The sequence below is a fragment of the Corvus moneduloides genome, chromosome 4 (assembly GCF_009650955.1).
Source record: "Corvus moneduloides isolate bCorMon1 chromosome 4, bCorMon1.pri, whole genome shotgun sequence".
NCBI classification, from domain to species: domain Eukaryota; kingdom Metazoa; phylum Chordata; class Aves; order Passeriformes; family Corvidae; genus Corvus; species Corvus moneduloides.
In genome coordinates, this window is record NC_045479.1 from 3,895,739 (window position 1) to 3,918,072 (window position 22,334).

A 22,334-nucleotide genomic window follows, 5' to 3' on the forward strand; every position below is an offset into this window, starting at 1 on the left:
AGCAAGGAATACAAGTACATTATTTCAAGGTCCAGTAGCCTATTAAGCCAGACTAAAACAAGTAGGCTTTAATTAATGGAAAGTTTAGGAAAAGAAATGTGGTGCTATTGTCACGTAACCATTGTATATTTGCAAGGTGGAACATACCTGTCCTTAAGTTCCTTTCCTTTTTATTGCTGCTGCTCTTCCTGCTTCAGTTCAAGCGTAACAGCTGCTATCTTGGGAACCACTGAAGGTAGATGCAGTTCCTTTCTACTGCTGGACAACTCTGAACCCCAGCACTTAAATAATACAGCAACTTGAGTGCTAAAGGCAGCAGCTTTGGAGGAGAAAGGTTTTAAAATTGTTGCAATTTTAAAAGTGTGTGTAGAAATTGAGGAAACAAGGTAGTAATTGAAGCAGTCTTTCTTTTATTTAAAATCGTTATCACTTGGGTAAGTGCACTTTATTTTCTGCTCGTAAATATTTTCAATTATTAAAAGTTGGAGGCCACAGATTTTTCGAGAAGCCCAGTAATTTCAGTGGAAGCACATCTGTGTCTTGGTCAGGGAGGACACCAGTTTAGCACAAATGTCTGTGTGTTGTGTCTGAGGTCTTGGTCTGCCTCACAAGACAGAATGCCAGCGTGGGGGAGAAGGCAAAAACCTTTCCTCCTGTGTAGCATGGCTGGGAAACCATCTGCATGTGGAGAGGTTTCTTTTGAAACTCCAGATCATCAGGAAGGTGTGCACAAATAAAGACTGAGTCAAGCCAGCGCCTGCTTATCACGTCAGGTGGTGATTATGCTGTGACGTAAATCACTATGTGCTCTGAGTACATCCAGTTTCGTGAGTTTCCCTATGGCTGTGCTTAAGAAATGTGTGTGAGCTCGCACACAGGTTTCTGGTTGTTGGGATTTTGGGGGTTTTTGGCTTTTTTTTGGGTTGTTTTGTTGTTGTTGTTTGGGGCTTTTTGTTTGTTTTTTGGGTTTTTGTGGTTTTTTTTCTATTTCTGGGAGCACTATAGAGGATAGAACTTGAAGTGCAGGGTACCTGGAGCATGTCCTGCCCTTGGGGTTGAGTGGTGTTTTGCACTTTGCTTGCAATTCTGCTCAATTGCTGCTTGCTACCTGCAAGTACAATGCGAACTTTGGAAACTGCAGTTTGAGCCTTCATCTGGAAGCTGAATTTTCTTACACTTTTTAAAAAAAAAAATTATTTTTCGGTTTGTAGTTCTTAATTATAGTGTCAGAGCAGTATTATAGAATCATAAAATCTTTTGCATTGGGGGAATCTTTAAAGACCATTGAGCACAGCACCCCTGCAATGGGAAGGGACATGTTCAACTAGACCAGGTTTCTCAGAGCCCCATCCAACCTGGCCATGAATGTTTCCAGGGATGGGGCATCCACCACCCCTCTGGGCAACCAGTTGACCACCTTCATTGTACAAAACTTCCTTATATCCATTCTAATTCAACCTTCTTTTACTTTAAAACACGATTCCTTGTCCTGTTGCTGTGGGCCCTGACAAAAGGTCTGTCCTCATCTTTCCCATAGGCTCCCTTGAAGTACCAAATCACTGAAGTGATTGGCTAATACAAATATTGCAGAATCAGGTAAATGAACCTCCTGCCTCAGGTGGTTGGGTGCTGAAACACACTGACAGAAATTGTGAACCATCATAAGCCTGCAAAAGATTAATGGTTAATGGTTGGAAACTCAAGAAAAATGAGCTATTGGTATAAATCAAACCACCCTTTTGTTAACATACATTTTGCTTAGATCCAAGAAGCACTGAAGCTAGATGGGTATTTCTGATCATTTTACTACAGCAAAATTTAACTTCTTTCTAGTTCTTGACAGGAGTAAATGAGAGATAATGAGATTTTGTTATCTGCTCCAGTCACCTGTGGCTTTGATTTTAAAAAATAAAATTCCTAGGAACCATTGGGTTTTTTTGATTCTTTTTTAATCCCATGATTGAAAACAAATGGTTACCCGGCCTTTTAAATCCTGAGGCCTGGCTGCTCAGGTGGGGGATGTGCTGTAGGAGAAGTAGAGAAATCTGGGCATTTTCAGTGTTGTCACTGCATGTGGTGTTGGCTGCTGGTGCCCACATGCTCAGCTCTGCAGGCAAAAGCTCAGTGTCACAAATGAGAGCCATGCTGCTCGCCGAGTGTTGACAGCTTGTCATTACAAACAGTGTTTTTTCCTCCTGGCTTGTAGTTGAAAAGGTTCAGAAATGATCATAATCTCTTTCCTCGAGTGACTTGGGAAGCATTGGAGTTTGTTCTTTCCAGGTTTGGGGGGAAAAAGACACTCTGCTTTTCACTTGTGCTGAGTTTACAATTGTTCTATCGTCTCGGTTGGATTTTCGTAACATATCCAAAATCGTTAATCTCCCATGGAGTGAAAAAGGATGTGAAGAAAAGAAGTGGTGAAGGGAGAGGAAGGACAGAATGGTAGTTGAACAGATTGGGGTTTTCTTGGTTTTAGGTGGGGTGTTTATTTTACAGCAGCTATTCCTGGTACCTAGGGGAGCACGCAGAGAAGGCGGGGTGGCAGTGGCGTGTAACAGAATATGGCACTTGCTCGCCGTGTGGCAAGAAGGAATTGTGTATCAGCCAGTTCTTCTCTCTCACCTGGGGCTATAGAAGAATTTGATTGCTTAATACATCAGTGTGGCCATTCTCTGCTGTGGGCATGCGTGCTAGGATGCTGGAAGTGCAATTGTGAGATCCAGTGACATAAAAACCAACCCAAGCAATTAAGTCCCCTGTAGGGTGCAAGGGGAGAGCACCTTCACCCTCTGTCATCAGAGGGACAGGGCTGTTTGCCTTGGCTCCCACCTTTGTTTGGAGGTTGCTGTGGTGATGAATAACCTTTGCAGAGAGTGTGTGCTCCTGCCTTGGCTCTGGCAGATAAAACAATGCTGCTGAGCCCACGGCTTCTCACCCCCGCGTCGGAGCGTGTACCCTGGCAGCGGATTGGGTTCCCAAAATAAGTTGAAACTGTTGTCTCAGAGCTAGTTATTGACATGGTAGAGATCTACTTGTCAGTTCCCCTCATTGCTTTCCTAGCAGGCATGCTGCAGGGGGCTGGGTGATGGCAAGCAGTGGCTTTTTTCCATTGCGTGGAAGGGAAGCTGTAGGGCCTTATTTGTGCAAGCTTATGACACCTGAGCTTTGCAATGTTACCTGGCCTTGAGGAAGGAGAGTAGGTAGAGCACGAGACTGGCAAAGGTGATCTGTAGAAGGAAAGGGTGAAATATTACCCATTTTTTTACCCCCCTACCATTGCAAAGATTACATTTTCTATACCGAGGAAATTTTCTTTTTCGCTTTTACTCCCTGTCTATCAATAAGTGTTACAACAAATTATTGTTAGATTTACTGCAGCTCAAAATAGATAAGTATGTTTTTCATACTAAGATACAAAGATCTGATCTAACAACTGTGTAGTGATACAAAAGTGTGTGAAATTTAGAATTCTGCACAAGCATTACGTGCTTTCCTCATGAATTCACACAAGTATGGCTATACTTTGATGATACAAGTGTCTGAAGATGCTATAAATATCACTTCTAGATAAGAATTGCCTTCAAAAAGGTCTTGGAAACTTGTTTCCCCTCTCCTAGAAAACCCTAGCAACCTAGGGGTTGGCAAGAATGAATTGCCACCTGAGGCAACTCGTGGAGAATTTTCCTTCCTGCATTTTACACTCCTTCCCAACCTCTCTGAAGCTGCCCTGTGCACAACTGGTAGGAAGTGCTCTGTGAAAAATTGAGTCACTCAGAGATGATCTATTGGCCATGACAAACACTGTGATGTTTAAAGTGTCTATTTTTGCTGCATAATTCCTGAAATTAAAAAAAAAAAAAAAAAGAAAAAAAGAAAAGAATGTGAATTACTCAGCTCTATGTCAGCTCTCCATCTCTTCACAGACCATCAAAATGGGTGGTTTCATTTGTGAGGCTGCGACTTGTTCTTGGCTGCAGCCGCACTGAGGGACCAAAGAGGAAGATGAAAACTTTAAAAGCAGTAAGGCCTCTCCCAGTATTTACAATGAAGGTGGCAAAGGCAGGTCTGTGGCCCTTCATTGCATGGCTGATGGATCTTCTTTCTGAGTTAGAGCACTTGGGGAAATAACCTCCTTCAGCAGTTTCTTTGAGGCTTGTCATCTTGAAGTTTTCCCCATCACAATTTAAACATGCTGTCAGCTCCTTTTAGTGACTTGGTTAAAATCACCTTCAGTAAGGAGTATTTAATTACACCTTCTAATACCTTATTCAGGCTGCCCTCCTGGATTTTTGAGAATCTGGAGAATGCTGCTAATAGAGTGGAGGCAGCATTTACAGGAATAAATTAATGGCAGTCCCATAGCTGTGCTTTTTACATCTGACACATTCTCCAAGGCTAGCATGGTACCTCCCATACTCCTTCAAATTCATTTGTTCCATTTCAGCTCAGCCTTTTGAAATATTTTGTGATGAATGAGTGCGCTGTACAAGCCGGTGATCAGGAGCAGCTGTTCATAGTCATGCATTAAATTGAATCCATCTGTCAGTGGGCTCTTTAAAGTGTGAGTTTCACATTGTCAGGAGACCTGATTACACCAGAGCAGTATCTGGGTGCTGTTTGCCAAAAAGAAAAGAACAAACCTGAACGAAGTGTGCTTGGATGAGCTCTGGGATGCCCCTGCAGCCTCATCTGCAGAGCTGTGATTTCGCCTGCTGAGGTGAGAGCAAAGTGGTTACAAGCAGCACTTGTGCACTGGCATGCAGAGAGTTGTTCAGATGTAGGCTGAAATGAGGAGATGACTTGCACTAAGCTTTGTAGAACTCCTGTGTGGTGGTTGCTGCTTGGTTTTAAATCCTGACCCTTTGACCTCATCACCAGTTCTTTACGTCTTTTGGTTGTAGAGTTTTTCTTGAGAGGATGAGCTGAAGAGAAGACATGTTTTATTCAAACGAGCAAAAGGAGACAACACAGCCTTTTTGTTTGTTCCACTCCCCCCCCCAAAATGCATGCATCACTTTTTATATTTGTTTGCAAGCAGAGGAAGGTGAAATGTATCTCCTGAAGCTGTTTTGCAAACTGCATTTAAGGCAGCATTTCAGCACAACAAATGGTTGTTTCCTGATTGCAATTATTGTTCTCGTAATTATAAGTGAAATCTTTAGTCCATAATATTCTCTGTAAATGACATACTGGATATGGAAGCCAGCTGATTCATGGCCTGAAATATGTTGATCTTATCCAGGGGCCACTTCTCTTGGTTTTCTTTTCCCAGTTTGCTCCTCACCAGGATTTCTGTGGTGAGGACTGTGTTCATGCTGGGTTGTGTGTATAGCTCTAGGGAAAAGCATTCCTTGTTACCAGAAGCTTATTCACCCAAGTTTGTAATCTTCATTATATCATTTCACTCCAGGAAAGGCAACTTTTCTTGGAGGAGCAGAGCCTCCTTAGCCACTGTAAAACTTTTTTTAAGTAGCAGGAGGGCCATATTTTATTCCTAGACTCCCTCATGGTCTCCAGAGCTGCAGAGACCACCCTTTGCTGGTGGTGAGATCTCTCATCACCTGCAGCAGCAGAAGAAACCTTTTTTTTTTTTTTCCTTAAGCATAAGAAAGAGACTTTTCAAGAACTACAACACTGGCTAAAACCCCGTGTTCTGTTATCCTTTGTGCGAGTTGAGTACAAAGAGGGGGATGCTGGAAGAGAGGGGAGGTTTGCTTTAATTTCTTATTTCCTTTTACTTTTAATTATGCTAGTAATAAACGGTTTTTTTTCTTTGTACAGGAATTGTTTAAGTTTGAGCCTGTTTTACCCCGCAGCTCTCTAGTTTTCCTCGATATTTTCTTATTTTTCCCTTATGAAAAATAACAGATTTCGTGTGCTTGACGCTTAGCTGCATCTAACCACAACGCCCTGCAAGAAGTTTCTCCATCTCACTTTTGCTACTGCAGCTCAACAGTGTAGCTGCACTGCAGCTGCATTCCTGGTGCAGGGCCGAGCCAGCACTTTTTAATTAACACTAAATTCAGTGCTGGCAGAAGCACAGAGAGGGTAAAAAAAAAAAGTAATACACCAAAACACAGCACCCACGCTGGCTTTGTGAGCTTGTATTTTGTGTCAGTCAAAATGGTGTCTGGTATCCTATGGTAAGAGAAGAACCCTTAGCTTTTCTTTGACACAGAGAAAGCAACACTGGAGCCTGTTATTTCTGTGTACCTGGTAAATGTAGATGATGTTTTGTTTTTTTTTTAATGGAAACTAATTAACGTGTTCCACATGGAGAGGTGAGAATTGCACTTTGAGTGAAGAGATTGATTGATTGATGTTGGCTTGTATTAAGAAAATATGGCTAACAGAAGGAGTCAATACATGCTCTTTTTACTTTTTTTTCCTGTAGAGTACACTGTTTTTCCTGCATGTGTTTAATGAGGGAACTTAGTGGGGGGATGCCATGGCTTAATAGCCGACAGTATCTTGTTATTTTCCTTTAAAATACTAAAGAGTGTTAAAATACAGTTATTAAGGTCTGGCACTCATTTGAGCGCCCACTTGGGACTTTGGGTTATAAACATGCAGAATCTGTAAATGAGCTGCAGATGCAGAGTTAAGTGTTCAGTCCTTCATCATTTAACCCAACAAGCAGTAAAAGCTGTGCGCCAGCGACGTGTGTGGAACTACCGTGTTCTGCTAACCTGGGGACAAACATGTCCATCCTCTCTGGGAATGCTCAGACCTCTGAAAACTGCCTGGTTCTCATCCCTGCTAGATCCCTAGGTTGCTATTCTGACAGTCTAGACGGTACTGATCATTAAGGATGAAATTGTGAGTTTTTAAATCCAAGTTCTCTTCCTTTGGCTTTCACAACTGGTTGTAAAAAATGAGGTGTTTGGGCACCATTGTGTGCTGTAAGCAGAGAAGCTGATTTTTTTGGGCGAAGAGGAGGCTGCTGTGCTCATTTCTTGGTAGATTTAATTGCTGATAAACAGGGATCTGATTCAGCTTACACAGTACCGACATGTTCCTATGAACTTGTGTTGGGTAGGGTGGTGTGCTCCCCAAAGAGCTTCAGGAAACCAGGATCTTTGGCACGTGCCTGTTTGGAGGAAGGTGCGGCTGGTTGCAGCTAATAATTCCTGTAACAGAGGTAAAGTGCAGAAACACATGCTGTACAGCAAAGAAGGAAATGCACATTCCTTTTGTGAAAAGGAAGAGTAAAGTTCAGGATACTGGCAAGGCATTGATACACCTATACAGTTTTATAACCTTCCGCTGCAAGCACCGGTTCAAGGTTTCAAAGACAAATGGTATTTTAACCCCATTATTATGTTTATTATTGTTGTTCTTATTATTATTATACCCCATTTTTAAAGAGCAAGGTATTTTAAAGAGGAAGGTATTACTTTGGTTTTCATGCTGGTCCCTCTTCAGCAAGAGGAACGGACTTTATCTGTCTAAAACTCTCAGTGAAGATCACAAAGACCATCTGCTTTATGTTGTGGTTGACCATGGAGAATTGGCTATTAACATACACAAAATAATAAAGTAAATGGATAAAACGTGTCACTTATGGTTGTGTATTGCAAAGATGGACTCATTTTTTCCTTGTTTCCCATAATTTTTCCCATTCAAAAAACTGTTGGCATTTCCTTCTCATGTAAATGAATTATTCTTACAGTTCTTACAAATCTTTTCAGGATTCCTAAGAAAAAGAAGTAGAATATTTCTTCTACATGTTCTAGATTGTTTCTCATGCTTCTTTCTCTTGTTTGGAGGAGTGAATTCAGACCAGAATTCATTCCACGTCTTTATTATCATTACTTATCTTAAAAAAAAATAACCCAAACAAAAAAACAGAGCTATGAATCTTTCTACCATGTGACCATTTAGAAAAGCGGTGTCCCACTTAAATATTTAGAGTTAAGCATGCTGTGCGGGTTCTCAACCCCCACATGTCCTCCCCGGATGGGGGTGAAAGTCCTTGCCAGGAATAAGAGATGAACAGGATGTTTGGATCTTCTCGGTCTTCAGGTTGTTTATTATATCTTATCAGCAATTTACATGCTGCTGACATAGCATGAAGCAGAGCAAGTACCAAAAGACAAAATGCAGGAATCTCAAGGCCCTTTTAAAGGTAAACTACCCAATTATAATTAGGAATGTACATTATTATTACTTTTCTACCAGTGCCTAATGAACTATCCATTCACATAGCCCAGTACTGCAGCATTTCCTAACCAATCATTCTGTGCTACCAACACTGCAGAAAATGGAGTAGGTGAAGAAGAAGGAAGAGACCTGAAAAACCACAGGGTTCCTCCATCTTGCCTTCATCTACACCTAAAATTCTAAATTTTTCACCCTGTAACAAGCTATATATTATACTATCATCTAACTCACACCCTTGTAGATTCCAATTCATCCCAAAGCTTTGGCAGCTTTCTCCATGGACGAAGGTTAAAAGCAGTGTTTTCCTGGGGGATGGGTCCCTCAGGACAGGCAGAGAAACATTCCCTGCACTTTGGGTTCCAACACATGCTTTTAAAATTCATTATCAATATGAAAAATACAATTAATCAAGCAGCTGTAAGCCACAGCCTGTTTTCCCCTACTCTCTTTCCCCAGACAGTTCCTACTTTCTGTACTTCCTTGTGCACGTGTGAGTGGGAATTGCTTTCTCTGCTCTCTTTTCACTGGGCTTATGTCCATTCCTTACTCGCAAACAAACCCTTGCTATTGAAACAGCAAAACCTTTCAGGTGCTATTTACCATTTACTGTAGAGATTAGGTGATTGTAAGTGGGAGGAGTTGCTGAAACCTGTTGCTATTCCAGCTTTCGTTTGAGCAGCTGGGATTTTCCTCAAAGTTACGCATGTGAGCTCAATTTCCAGGTGATTTTAACCAGCCCTTTAGTCTCCTGCTTTGGTACCCAAGACCTGGGTGACCTGGCAAAGCAAAGCTTCGGGGGAATGTGTCCTGTCTGATGTTGTCCTGCATCCAGAATACACCCAGCCTGTCACCTGGTGTTCTGAATTGCCCCATGCTCAGTTGTAAGGTGCTACATTTGCTGTTGAAATAACAGAGCGTGACACTGTACACTGCTCCTGTAGATCGCTGCAGATTCCATCCCTTTCGACAAGTTTGGTAGGCATTGAATGGGTGTGGTTGAAATGTTACAGGGTTCTGGCAAATGGGACATATTTAGTGATTTTATGTGCTTGGTTTTCGTTATAAATGGTGTTTCAAAATATGTTCAGTGAGGTTTGGATTGGAAAGCATAACGCTGCAAGCAGCATTTGTGTTGCTAGAAATTCTCACTGTTTCTGTGCGGCTTTGTAAATTTAGGAAATTATTTTTCTTTCACGTTACATCCTTTAAAAATTACAATAAGTAGACAACTATGCCTTTGAAAAGTCCTTATCTCCTGTGGTAGGATAGCACAATAAAATTGACCTTGGTCCTGGGGGCTTTGAAAAGACTGCAAGGTAAAATTGTAGATGTTTACCTTGTAAAAGTGCCTTTTCTGCTTTGACATATACAGTAATTTAGTGCTTTGTTGATAGTGAATTCATGATGCCTTCAGTTAAACCACTCTGAGTAGCTGGGCATTGATTCTCCTCTTCCATTTTATGATGGTATCCACCCCTATAAAGTGCTTGTGCAATGGATAGGTGTTGCACAGAAACAAGGTAAGCACTGACTTCATAAAGCAAAGAAATCTTGAATAACGCCCTTGGAAAACTCAGCAAGGAATGTCAGACAATACTTTACTCACAAAGAAGATGACATCTCTTTGCTGATATGCAAAGTCATTTGTCATTTAGGGAAGAGGTAAAGCAACATCTCCAGTGTCAGTATTGCCTGACTGTGTCTTAAACCTTTTGGGGTTTTTTTTTTGAGGTGGAGGTTTGAAGGAATGTCTTGTTAACTATGAAAGAATGTGTTGTTTGCTGTTTGAGAATTTTAATTATTTTAATTGTCATTTGTCAAAGTAGGTCACGAAGTTAGTGCAGGGTAGACTGGAATCTGATAGCTCTGGGATGATAAAAGTATGATTATCACAACAGTCCTGGGCTTCATTTGAAGTTATTTTCCTGACACTGAACTATAAAGTTTACACACTTCTGTTTCAAGTTGTTAATAGAGTCCAGCTCAGGTTGATCTTAGCTGTGACAACACAATCTTAATCCCAAGGATTTCCTTTCTAAGAGTTAGGATTTTGTGCCAGAAGTTATGAAGGGTGTTAATTCTAACTCCCTTCAGCATATGGTTAAGGCTTAGGGACAGTGTAGACTTGGAAGCAGATGCTGCATTAGAACAACTAAATTTGGTATTTAAGTAAAAAACTTGGCTTAAATGTGATCTAGGTTTTTTTTTTTTTTGCTGGTGGATATATAATTTGTAATCAAACTTCACTATTTGAAACTGTTTTCAAATAGTGAAGAATCACTTGTTTTGAGTGCTGTTCTAAAATAAAATAATGTTTCTGTGCTAATTTTACTCTGAATTGTCCTAACCATTGAGAGAGGATGTGATGAGAGCAGACAAGCCTGTTCCTAGTTTTAGAGGTTGGGAAAAGTAGTTATTGAGATGTGAATTAGTGAGAATCCATGGTGAATCTGGTTAAGGGGGAGAATGAGACGTGTATCTCTTGGGAGATTATTTTGTTTACGGAAGATAATCTGTTTTAGGGGTGATGTGTGCAAGTGGATCTGGGACATCTCCAAGGTGACTGGTTTAAAAGTTCTGACATTCTGCATGCACTTTTGTTGAGCTCTGCCCACGGCACGTGAGACGCTGTGGTTGTAGGAGCAGCCTCTGTTTCAGCTTGGAGCAAATCCAGTCTCAGTGGAACTTCCACAGGAACATGCAGGGCCTGTGCTCTGAGGGTATTTCGTTAGCCTGAAAGATGATTCCAGTGTTCTCCTGATGGTGTAGCGTAGTCCCTGGTTTCAGCTGGAGCCTTTAAGTAGGACAGCCATGAGGTCAGGAGGAGGGAAGAGGAGCTCTGAGGAGGTGGTGTGGAGCCATGGCCCAGGGGGGATTAGGAAGGAGGGGAGGGAGGGCCATGTCCTTTGGAGAGGAGCACACCATGACTCTGGATGAGCGTGGGGCTGGGTCAGGCTCTGTACCAGGTGCAATGGCTCCCTGTGCACAGCTGTCCTTTCCAGGCTCTCCACAATGGCTGGGGGTTCCTGCACTCCCAGCAGGATGCACATCCTGCACAGGGGGCTGGGAAGGAAAGCGGGAGGGAGGACTTCTCTTGCAGAAAAAGAAAGTATAAAAACTGGATCCATCAGCTTGAAACTGGATCTAACTGGTTCTAACCAGTCCAAAATTGTTACAACACGGCCTAAATTGTTCCAGCTGCTCCTGGCTGGTTCTGACTGGTGTTCAAACTGGTTCTGAACAGTTCAATCCAGTGCAGAACAGTTCTGACCAGTTCCAACCACTGACTGGGTCTGACTGCTTCAAACCAGTCCAGAGCAGTTCTGACACCTTCAAACCAGTTCAAAACTGGTTTGAAGGTGTCAGAACTGCTGGTTGGAACAGGTTTGAACCAGTTCTGGCTATTTCTGGCTGGTTCAAACCATTTCTGACCAGTTAAAACTGCTTCCAACTGGTTCAAACCTGTTCCAACCAGTTCAACCTAGTTCTGACAGGTTCAAACCAGTTTTGACTAGTTCTGGCCAGTTCTGACTGCTTCCAGCTGGTTCTAGCCCATTTTGAATGGTTCAAACTAGTTCCAAATGGATTAGACTGGTTCCGTCCCATTCAAGCTAGTTCAAACCGGTTCCGACTCATTCTGGCTGGTTTTGACTAGTTCCAACCAGTTCTGGCTTGTTGTGACCAATTCATGCCAGTTCAAACTGTATCCAATGAGTACAAACTGGTTCAAGCTGGTTCTTTCCATTATTCTGTAGGGTCCATTCTGTACTGGGAGTGGGTTGTTGGCCGCTCAAGCCGTCACAGGACGAGAGGAAAAACCCCAGCCCTGCCCTCTGAACATTTGTAGCTGCCATGTTACTCACGGTCATGGTTATGCTGTGCCAATTATTCCAATATTAACATATTTCCATGCCATTTACTAATCAAGGTCTAACAAAACAAAGATCAGAAAATTGAAGTATTGCATAAGATCCCATTCTAATTTTTTACGTCTTTGATATGGATGCTTTTCAAAAATAGAGCAAATGCTTCTGATTATATTTTCTCAAGCACTTCTGAAGAGGTCTGTCTCCTAGTGGATCCTAGGTTCCTAAAAATGACCCCTTTAAATTTTATTCATTATCTCTGTTATTAGAACATGTATTTGACATATGTAGATATTATTTGATCTTTTCAAACCACATTGATTCTCACTAAGAAATCTTACGTTTCTACCGTAATCTTTGCCTTTTTGTTTTTTTTCTTCTCTAACTGGAAATGGTTGGATTAAAGTGCTTATCCGTACTTTATTGAGCAATGTGAATGGCCTGAGTCCAAGGTAACTTATGACACCTTGTTCCTCCTGTATCTTGATGTATTCCAATAACACAAACTCTTTCCGGAATGTATGGAACGCTTTGAACTCTGATCTTGTGAATGGCAGAGACAAGGTTACTTCACCTGTCTGTACCCATGCTGTGTTTGGCTCTGTCATTTTCGTAATGAAAGAGTTGAAAACTGTAATTGTTTTGGTTTTGTTCTGATTTTTAAAGTTCTTACAGAACTGAACTTTGAGGATTGTCTCATGCAGTATATCCTTTACTATTTGCAGTGGAGGAATTAATTTGGGGTTAATTTGATAAAGCTACTCACCATTGCTTCTTTCCTTGCACAACTAAATTGCCTGAGAGGACAGCAAAAAAAGGGTGCCACAGAATGGGAGAAAATCATACTCGAGTTTTGAGCAAGAAGGGGTTGGGTTCAGTAACTGCTTGGGCAGTCCAGAGATTATGGCTTTGAGGGTCCCTTTGTGCTCTGTGGTTACTGTCACAGGGTGGTGACTCAAGGATGGAAATGTCAGGCCACACCTATATTGTCACCTGTCACTTTGGTCCTGCTGGGAATGAAGAGAGGTGCAAGCTGGATCCGAGTGCCAGGCTGCTTGCTTGGAAAAGGGGGCTGTAGGGAGGTGGGACAGAGGGATGCTCCCGAGTATCCGCTCACCTTTTCCTAGGAGAGAAGGTGGCAAAGAGGGAACTTCCCACCATCTGGAATCAGCTCACTGGAAATTAGTGGAGCCACACTGAACTGAGCTGCAGTATTACTCCACTGCTCTGGCATTAGCACTTTTAATTGCACTGGGGGTTTTTTTTTGGAAATACTTTTTTTCCCAGGGACAAGGTCCTGCCCTTTGACCAGGTTGGCTTCTCAGTTCGTTTGCTAGAAGCATCCTTTGGATGTCAGTATCCTGTTCTTTTATGTTTGACCTTCAGAATTAGTCATCTAATTATGGAGTGGGCTGACCCATGTACCTGTGTTTGACCGAATTGCTAAGAAATTACTGTGACTACTAATGATGCTAAATATGGACCTCTTGAAATCCCAGTGCTTGCAGAAGCAACTGCAAGTTTTTCCCTCTCCCATCTTCAGGCAGCCCCAGGAATGAGCAGTGGGATTCAGCATAAGTGGCTTTTTGCTCAAACTCCGTATACCTGCACCGTGGTTCAAGCTACACTTGAAATGCCTCCTCCCATTTATTTCACAGTCTACTTTCCATGATCTGTCGTTTTTTTAATATGGATGTGGTATTTCAAAAAATATTGCTATAGAATGAGTTCTTCAGGCGACCCCGTATTGGCATTTGGACAATATTATTGAAGTTGGAATCCTGAATTAAAAAACCAATGATGCTGAATTTGGGGTTTTGATAGAAGAGGTGGAGTTGATAGCGGTAGGAAATGTTTTTAAATTACAAATTTTGCTTTCCACTTAAGGGTACAATAAGTTATAGTAAGATTTAAACTGAAGTTTTTCTTAAAATTTGTAAGTTGGCCTGAATGTCCTCCCAAATTTTGGAGAGAAAACTGTTCTTAGTCACCTTACCTTGACATTGTTACTTTTGATTTATTTTTCACAGTTCAATATGCTTAACATTGATACTTTAATACTTTATTTTACACTGTTTGTGCTAAATATTAAATAATATTTTGTCACCAGCAAAACTATGAAATTGCAAACAACCCTACTTGATGTGCATGAGAGGATTTTTAGAAATTTTCCATGTATTTTTAAAACACCCTGAATCTGGGAGAGCTTTGTGCTGTGCCTGTTGAGTCATGTTAAAGGATTCCCTGGTGCAGCTTCCCTGGCTCTGAGTGCCTTTTAATATGATTTCAGTTACGAGTGGTGCACGGGCTCCAGCAGCCTGGTGAGCAGTGATGACTACTTCAGATGCAGCACTGATGGCTGTCCTACTTTTGGGTTCATTCTACCCCTCAATTGCCTTCTCCGTAGCACCCAGCCTCCCTCTCCTCCTGTCCTGAAAAAGACAATGTCAACTCCTCTATATTTAAAAAAAAAATTGTATATATTCCTTTAGTATAAAGGAATAATGATACTTAAGAGTTCATCAGACTTTTTTTTTGTTTGTAATTATTTTGCTTTAGAAAGAGAACTTCCATTTACTTTCGTTTGCATGTTTATTTATTGTGCGCTGCTGAAGCTCTTGCTGAGCTTCCAAAGAAAAGTTCTGAACACAAGCTAAGTGGATGCTTTCAAGTAGCTGAATAATAATTGAGGAGCTCAACATGTGGGATAACTGCACTCTTTTCTCTTTTTTGTTTTTCTTCCCCCCCCCACCTCCCCTTCTGAAAGTTAATTCTTTTTTCCTTCTTGTTACCATGCTTTGTATGCTTGGATTTACACTGATACTTGGCACTTGCATCAAACTCATCCAGTCTGAATTCCTTTCAATACATAATTAAAGAGAGCGAAACAGCAGAGGCTAGATTTAAAAATTTCATCTCTTTGAGTTTTACTTTTCTTTTTCAATCCCAAGGGACGCAAAGCAATTAAATGAGTCTCTGCCTCTTCCCCAGGAGCCAGCACTCCCAGCTGGGGCCAGGCTGCACTCTTTCCTTTGGTGTTCATAAGCCCTCCTCTCTTGTCCTGCAGTTTTTCAGTTTTACTCAAAATTGAAGGAGTCTGATGTGACTGGAAGCCACGTGAATGCAAGTGCAGGACTACAGCCATGAAGAAGAGCTCTGAGGAAGTCTGACTTGTAGCAGCCTCTGGAGGAGTAGGATTGGGTAAACAGTCTATGAAAAAGTTTTTGACCTTTTTTTTTTAATATAAAACTGGGTAGTGGTTTTCCAGCCACCCCTTCTCTTCTCAGGAAAAGATGGGTATACAAATTTGAGTTGTGATGAAAGAGGCATGCAGAAACAAAACTGAAAGCACCCTTTCTCCTCCCCTCTCTTTTTCCTTGGTTTTTTTTTTTTTTTTTTTTTTCCTTTGCTTGTAAAAAGAAACAGAAGATCTGTCTTCGCTTCAGAAGACCTTTCAGCACTGTATCAAAGTGCAGGGGGCTGTTAATCACTTACACAGTTTCAGCTGGAAATAGAAAATCAGTCTGGTTGTTCACTTTTGTGATCAGCCAAGGAGATAACTCTGAGGACTGCAAGGCACTGTTTTGTTTTTGGTTTCATCCAAATCAGGAGGGAGGGAAAAGCATTGTAGCTTGGTGACAGTTTAAATGCACAGATGTGAATACTTCAGTAACCATTATGTCATATAAATCCCAGACAACTGTCCAAACATCAGGGTTAGCCTAGAAAAAATATTGCTATTTATTTTGCTACCTGAGTTGTTAGGGTCTACTAAAATCTCTGTTTACAGCTGAGCTTAGATGGTTTAATTCTGTTTGTAGTAAAAAATGCTCGAAAAATCCAAAGCTATCACACTGCTTATGAATTAGAACACACAGTTTTTAAACTTTTTAAACAGAAATACAAAATGAGAACATTGTAGCATATCAGTGGATGTGATAAATGGAGAAGCTGCCTATCCAGAGCCAAAGCTCCTTGAGAATCTGTTTGCAGTGATGTGGGCTGAAGGGGCCTGTATATATTCAGCAATCACTTCTCCAAAACAGTACCCAGATTCTTTCTAAAGGATTGTGTAGAGTAGCAAAGGGCAAAGCTTTTGAAGTGTTTTGACAAACACAGAGCCCTGTAGAGCTTTGTGAAGTCATTTCAGAAAGCAAAAATCGGCTGAGGATTGGAAATGCAGGTGACAGAAAGACTTTTAAAGTCCAGAGAGGTGGCATTGAAGGGATACTTACTACATGTGCCTTGCTTCATCACCTGATTTCCTGTGGCAAGTGCAGAAAAAGGTGATGACAGAGGAAGCTGCTTAGGAGAGTGGTACAGAAGATGCTGGCTAGGAGGTGGAGGGGAGTATGGAAACAGAAGTGCTGCTGTCCTTAGTGTTTTTTAACAAGCTGGATCAGCTGTGTGCTAGGTTTCTCTGATGATTTGATTTCTTGATCTGTGATTTCTAAGTAATCTCTTCTGTAACAAAGGGTTTGACACCATTGCCCTCTGGTAAGCACCTGTCCAGTGAGAATCTGTCTGCTCCTGCAGTGTGTGGTATTTGCAGAGCTGAAGGCAGGTCCCTTTCCAAGGGGTTTCTCTGTTGCATTTCCCATTTGTGTGTTTAGCCACAGGGTAAGAGCTCTTGCCAGCCCCAGCAGCAATACAGCAGTGCCCAGGCATTGCTGCTTTTAGGAGTGGACCAAAAAAATCTTGCTGTGCTGCTGTGTGGGTGGACAGGCTCATGTGAGAGATTTCCGATGTATTTCTTTGTTATATCATGTGCCTGTGATCCAGATGAAGGCCATGCACAAACACAAGAGCTAATTGTACAGTAGGTTGGTTGAGCAGGTAGAAGAACACCAGCATTTATCAGCTTTTGCTCCTCAAGCCCAAACAGGGAAATAGCTCATAAATTTGAGGGAACATCTGCTGATAAACTCTGCAAGTTTGCGCCTGTCTTCCCCCTTGAGTCATAAGAACTGGCACAAAAAATACACCTTGGTGATTCCTTGTGAAACAAGAGAGCACAGCATGCTACTCCTGGATTGTCAGGGATACAAAGGGACCTTTTCCTGATACCAGCCTGGTGCTTGCCTGCTGGCAGAGAGCCCGTGCTTGCAAAGTCTTGTGTGAGAGAAAGTAAAGCACGGAGAGAAATAGCCTATCTCCTGTGGTGAAAGATGTGCTGCACAGATTGAGGAGCTGTAAAAGAAGCCACATGTGAAATGTTTCAGAAGGGTAGGATGTGGCAGCCTGGACTAACAAAGCTGCAGCTGGTGTGAGGATCAGGGATAGCCCCAAGCCTGCCTTGGGAGGGATAGCTGGAATTAGTTTTCTCACCTTTGAAATCCTGGAATGATACATTTTGGTTCCCCGTCAGTTTCGCACCAAAATGCGCATTTATTTTTAAACCAAGCATCACCATATGAAGTGCATGGAAATAAGTTGCTATAACTGTTTCTGGTGTGCGAATGTTTGGAATATATGTAAGCAAATATTCCACAAAACCCCAGGATTTCTCCCGTACCAGCATGGTTCATCCCAGGCCTGTGATGGGATCAAGATGCTCTGCAAGCCTGCAGTCGTACCCCCTGCCCTGCACAGCCTCACACTGCTCATCTCTAAGCAGCTCAGACAGCTCAGGGTGTTGTCAGGGTAAAGAAGAACGTAGCACTACTGGTGAGTAAGTGCAGGAACTAGTGGGAGAAGCCCTCCCTCTGCTCCCCAGAGCTACCTTGGCTTGCAGGTGAGCACTGGCAGGATTCAGTCCTGGCCCAGAGACAGCTCCTGTGAGCCTCAGGCTGTGGAGCTCCTGAGCTGACAGCTCTGCTGATGTTCACCTGATAACGACTCAGCCTTCTATGCTGGGTTAACTTGAGCAGTGTTTAATTCTTGCAGAAGCTTGGCATAACTAAAAGGCTTGGCAGCTTGAGTTATAAACAGCCAGGAACTTGAGAGAAGTTGATTTAGTTTATTTTATTGTGTGCCAAAACCTCTATTTAAAGTGTCTGACCTCAAGATGCAACAAAATAGAAAGTTCCTCAGATCTTCTTTGGCTCCATTTTCAGACTCTTTCAATGTAAGGAAAATATTTTGTTGATGTCTACCATCCTCTTAAATCTGAAATATGCAAGGAATGAAAAGCTCTGATTATCAGTAAAAGCATTAAACTTTTAGTGCATTTGTTTCTCTTCCCTGACCTGAGTTCTTGACTTGTTCTTTCGTGTCATGAAATGAAATGTCTCTGGTATACCAACAGCACGTACAGAGTTGCTGGCACAAATGGAGTGGTTTTAGTAATGCTTTTTTTAGAAGAGATATTGCCTACTAATTCAGTCTCTATCTGTTCATTAAGGATGAGCAGTTTATTAAAGCCTTTACTACTTCATTGAGGCAGAACTTCTTAGCTAAAAGAGAAAAATACTGCTTGTCTTCTTTATAAGAATTTTCAGGCTTGGTATAATGACTTTTGTGAGGACTTCATGGAAAAAAAGGCTAGTGTGAGATGAAATAGCATCTTACATCATGCTTGCTGAGATGCTGAGAAAGATCCAAGCACTTCCAGATGGAAATATGATGTATGCTGTACTTGATTTAAGAGAAGTAGTTAGTTTTCAGGAGCTTCAAGTCAGATAATGGTAAAAAAAATTGTTGGTGATGTATTTTTCTCTGAGTTCTGGGTGGCTCTGGGAGCAGGTCTTGTTTTCCTATCTGTTTCTTCATTCAGAAGCATCCTTATCTCTGTGACTTTGAAGTTCTAAAGAGCAAGCACTATTCAAGTATTGTCAAAATATACTCCAAAGTATTTTAGATCCTCACTTTCAAGCATGTGTTTCCTAGTAGTTTCTAAAAAGTGGTAGTTTGCAAGTTTGAATGCTGAGAATTTGCTTCTTTTCTATCACTTACCAACCACTCCTGCAAATTAAAATTTAGTCATATTCTGGTAGTATCAGAAATTCAAATAGGTTTTTCTGGCCTATGTTCTTCCTTGAAATGATGAGCTGATATTTATGCATACGTACAAATTTTGTTTATTTTATGTACTATACCTGCAGCCTACACACGTGACATTGAACTTTGGCAGTGAAAATTGCTTGATAGATCTTTTACACCAACTCACTGCTTTTTTTGTTTGATTTCATCGTAGCATTCTACAAAGAAAAACTGAAGCTCTTGAATCTGGAAAGTGCTTGTTTAAAAGTAGCTTTACAAGGCAGGAATTTCTGTTTGGCTCTGAGTGAAGCATTTCCCAATCTCACAGACCCATCTCCCTTCCTGAGCATTTTCGCATCATAAAGTTTGTGCAGAGTGAAGCGTGCTCTGATATTGTCCCTGCATCCCATTACCTGTTCTTGAGTGGTGCAGCAAGAAGTGTCCAGATATGTAACTGAAAATTAATGAGGAACGTAGCTTTTTATGGAAGGCACTAACATTCAGTTTGCAGCACAACAATAGCACTGATATCCTGTCTCAAACAAGCATGAAAGCAGTAGAGCCTTGTTTATCTCACCAGTCAGCAGCAATCACTCCTGACTGCACACCAGAGGCAGATCTGCTGAGTGCAAAAGTGCCATTTTTATATTGCTATTTATCAGACCAGAACTACTGACTTTACTCTCAAAGCATTTACTTTATTTATTTTGGAGACTGGTACTCTTCCAGGAGAAAAGTATAAACCTATTTGAGGAGAATCAGCATCTGGGAAAAGTGCTCCAAGTCTGCTTTTAGAAGTTACTTCCTTTATTTCCTCCATTATTTCAATATTTATCAAACATCTTCAAAGAAACTTTCTCTTTAAGTCACCTTTATGCCACCCTAGAGCTGTTGATAAAGCACCTGTGGTATAATCCCCATCAGCCTGCATTGAAGTGAAGTGAGCCGGAGTGTAGCACAAGACCAGCAGAGGGTTTTCAAATACTTCATTTATCCCCAGCTTTGCTATTTTTTGTACATGCTAATTTTCTTGACTTTATTTTTATCATTTAGCCGGTGGCCAGAGGTACAACAAGGCTGTTACTGTACTTTTGGCAAGCACATGAGAAGATGCAACTTGGCTGTAAACAGGCAGTGAGTTATGACAGAAAGAGGAAATAGAGGGAATTAATGCCATTAGAGTAATATTGTGTCCGGGATTTGAGGTTAATCGTTGGAAAGAATAATTGCTGCCAGTTTCTAAATATACGTTTTAACACGAGGATAGCTGTGGGGGCAGAGGGAGGGAGAAACAGGTTGAAGAGTAGTGAGGGGAGCTGAGGTGGGCATGGGTTGTTGCAGAAGTTCCTGCAAGGCTGCTGCAGCCACACTGAGTACTGGGATTGCAGTGTCTGGGGCAACTATTCCTTTATGTTATTTAATGTGTATTCTGTGGCTTCTGGCCCAGCTCCTCATTTGAAATTTGGGACACCCTCAGTCTAGATGGTACATGTGGCCTACGGTAAACTTTTGCTTAAAATTAATTTGAGATTGTTTCTCTTAGTGGTTAAAGTGGTCTGTGTGAAGGTAAGGATGTTTGTCTGTAAAAAAACAAAAGAATGCTGGGACCTGACTGTGGAGAAGTTTGTAACTCACCTCTCCAGGGCATGGAGAAGCTGTCTGAACTCACTTCCATACTATTGACAGTTTTTGCTTCTTCATGGAGGACAGGAGACAAAAAGAGACTGGGAAAGAGCAAAAATACAAATAAAGCAAATCCTAAGCGTGATCTGCAAAAGTTTGAAGTGATTTATGTCAGTTTGCGATAAATGGGACAAAGTGAGGGGTATGTGAATTTAGAAGCACCCTCCTCATCCCATTCCTTTCCCCTTTCCTTTGGTTGGTTGGTTTGTTTGTTTTTTGTTCCAGTAGTTTGATGTTTTTGAGGTTGTTCATGCTGTTGCTTCCTTGACTTGCAGGAAGGGATTGTTGGGGGGCAAGGGAATCTCAAATAGTTGTTCTTGGAACCATTGCAACTCTTTTTAAGTTGCAAGACTTAAATGTTTTTAATTAAGTTGACTTTGTCTTCAAAATGTGAATTTAGTACTTAAAATCAAATAGTGTTTTTAAAGACTCTTTTCTCATCTACTCTGACCTTCTCCCACCACCGAGGTCACTCAGCTGTACTGCAGAGAGGAAGTGTGGAAGGAAAAATGTTTTCAGTTTGCCAGGAACCATTACAACCTCAAGGGATTTTGAGCCGTGGGTCATTTTAAGAACTGTGATTTGTTAAAGTACCTGGAATTTGTTCAGAACGTTCTTGTTGTTGCTGTTGCTGGTAGAGAAGCAGTTGTTCAATTTTCCAGTATGATCGAAGTGTGAACAGCAAAATTTGTTCCTCTCTTTTGGGCACACCTGGAAGTGCAGACTGCTTTCAGCACTATCCAGAGTGACCATTTTCAAGCTTGTTAGCTTAAGAGGGCCTGTTTCTGCATGTGGGAACCATGACAAGCTGTAGCGTAGGATGGTCAAGCCATTAAATAATGTACAGCCTGCTGCACTTGGCGTAGCTCCTTATTTGAGCCTGGATGTGTATGTCAAATCCAACGAGACAAAGCCAGACTCATTGGGGCATACCGAGGTGCTAGAGTTCCTATTTAAATCTGTATCTGTACATATGTGTGTGTGTCTTATGCTAATGCCAAGCAATTGTATCAATTCACAGCTTGACAGATTGTGCCGGATAGGAAATGTTAATTCTCTGCTCTTGTAACTCAATCACTCTTCTCCCCGTGGCCCCATAGTGAGGCCTCGGTTAGGGGGAATGTATAAACAGCTGCAGCAAGGCTGCTCTGAATACAGATGTGTCTTCCTGCAGTGAGATCTCTGGGTCACCAGGTGTCCTGGTTTTGGCTGGGACAGGGCTCATTTTCCTCCTAGTAGCCAGTACAGAGCAGTGTTTTGGACTTGGGCTGAGAATAATGTTGATAACACACTGATGTTTTGGCTGTTGCTAAGTAGTGCTTACCCTGAGTCAAGGACTTTGCAGTGTCCCATGCTCTGCCAGCGAGGAGAGGCACCAGAAACTGGGAGGGACCGTGGCCAGGGCAGCTGACAAGAACCGGCCAAAGGGATATTCCATACCATAGAACGTCATGCCCAGTATATAAACTGGGGGGAGCCAGCTGGGAGGTGCCCATGGCTGCTGGGGGACAGGCTGAGCATCTGTCAGCAGTGGGTGAGCAATTGCATTGTGCATCGCTTGTCTTTCTTGAGCTTTATTTCTTTGTCTCTTAACTTTTCATTACAAAAATAGCATTATTACTATTATTATTATTATTATTACTACTACTACTACTACTATTATACTTTGTTTCAGTTATTAAACTGTTCTTACCTCAGTCT

At 41.7% G+C, this 22,334-nt stretch overlaps 1 protein-coding gene across 4 annotated transcripts in view; it reads left to right on the forward strand.

Annotated features, from left to right (window-relative positions):
• Nucleotides 1–22,334, forward strand: part of EPS8 (epidermal growth factor receptor pathway substrate 8) — a 127,631-nt gene that overhangs the window by 34,392 nt on the left and 70,905 nt on the right. Inside the window, exon 1 of one of the 4 annotated variants that reach the window (XM_032107831.1) lies at nt 22,013–22,167. The exons of the other annotated variants lie outside the window; for them this stretch is intronic. The gene's annotated coding sequence lies outside the window, so the exon portion shown is untranslated. Of the gene's footprint in view, nt 1–22,012; nt 22,168–22,334 lie in introns of those variants that run through there. 4 annotated transcript variants of the gene reach the window in all.